Here is a 403-nt window from a genome sequence, read left to right on the forward strand (position 1 = left end):
GTTCTGTGTTCACATGTTTCTAACAGAGCTGATTGTGATGTAAAGGTGAGAAATAAAGAGATTATATTAGTAAATTATTATATTAGTATATTATTATATTAGTATATTATTATATTATTAGTATATTATTATATTATTATATTATTATATTAGTATAATATTATTATATTATTATAGTATTATTATATTAGTATATTATTATTATTATTGTATTAGTATATTATTATATTAGTTTATTAGTATATTATTATTATTATTGTATTAGTATATTATTATATTAGTATATTATTAGTATATTATTATATTAGTATATTATTATATTAGTATATTATTATATTATTAGTATATTATTATATTAGTATATTATTATTATATTAGTATATTATTATATTAGTATAGTATT

Source organism: Sebastes fasciatus, chromosome 2 (assembly GCF_043250625.1).
Source record: "Sebastes fasciatus isolate fSebFas1 chromosome 2, fSebFas1.pri, whole genome shotgun sequence".
In the NCBI taxonomy this organism is placed as follows: Eukaryota; Metazoa; Chordata; class Actinopteri; order Perciformes; family Sebastidae; genus Sebastes; species Sebastes fasciatus.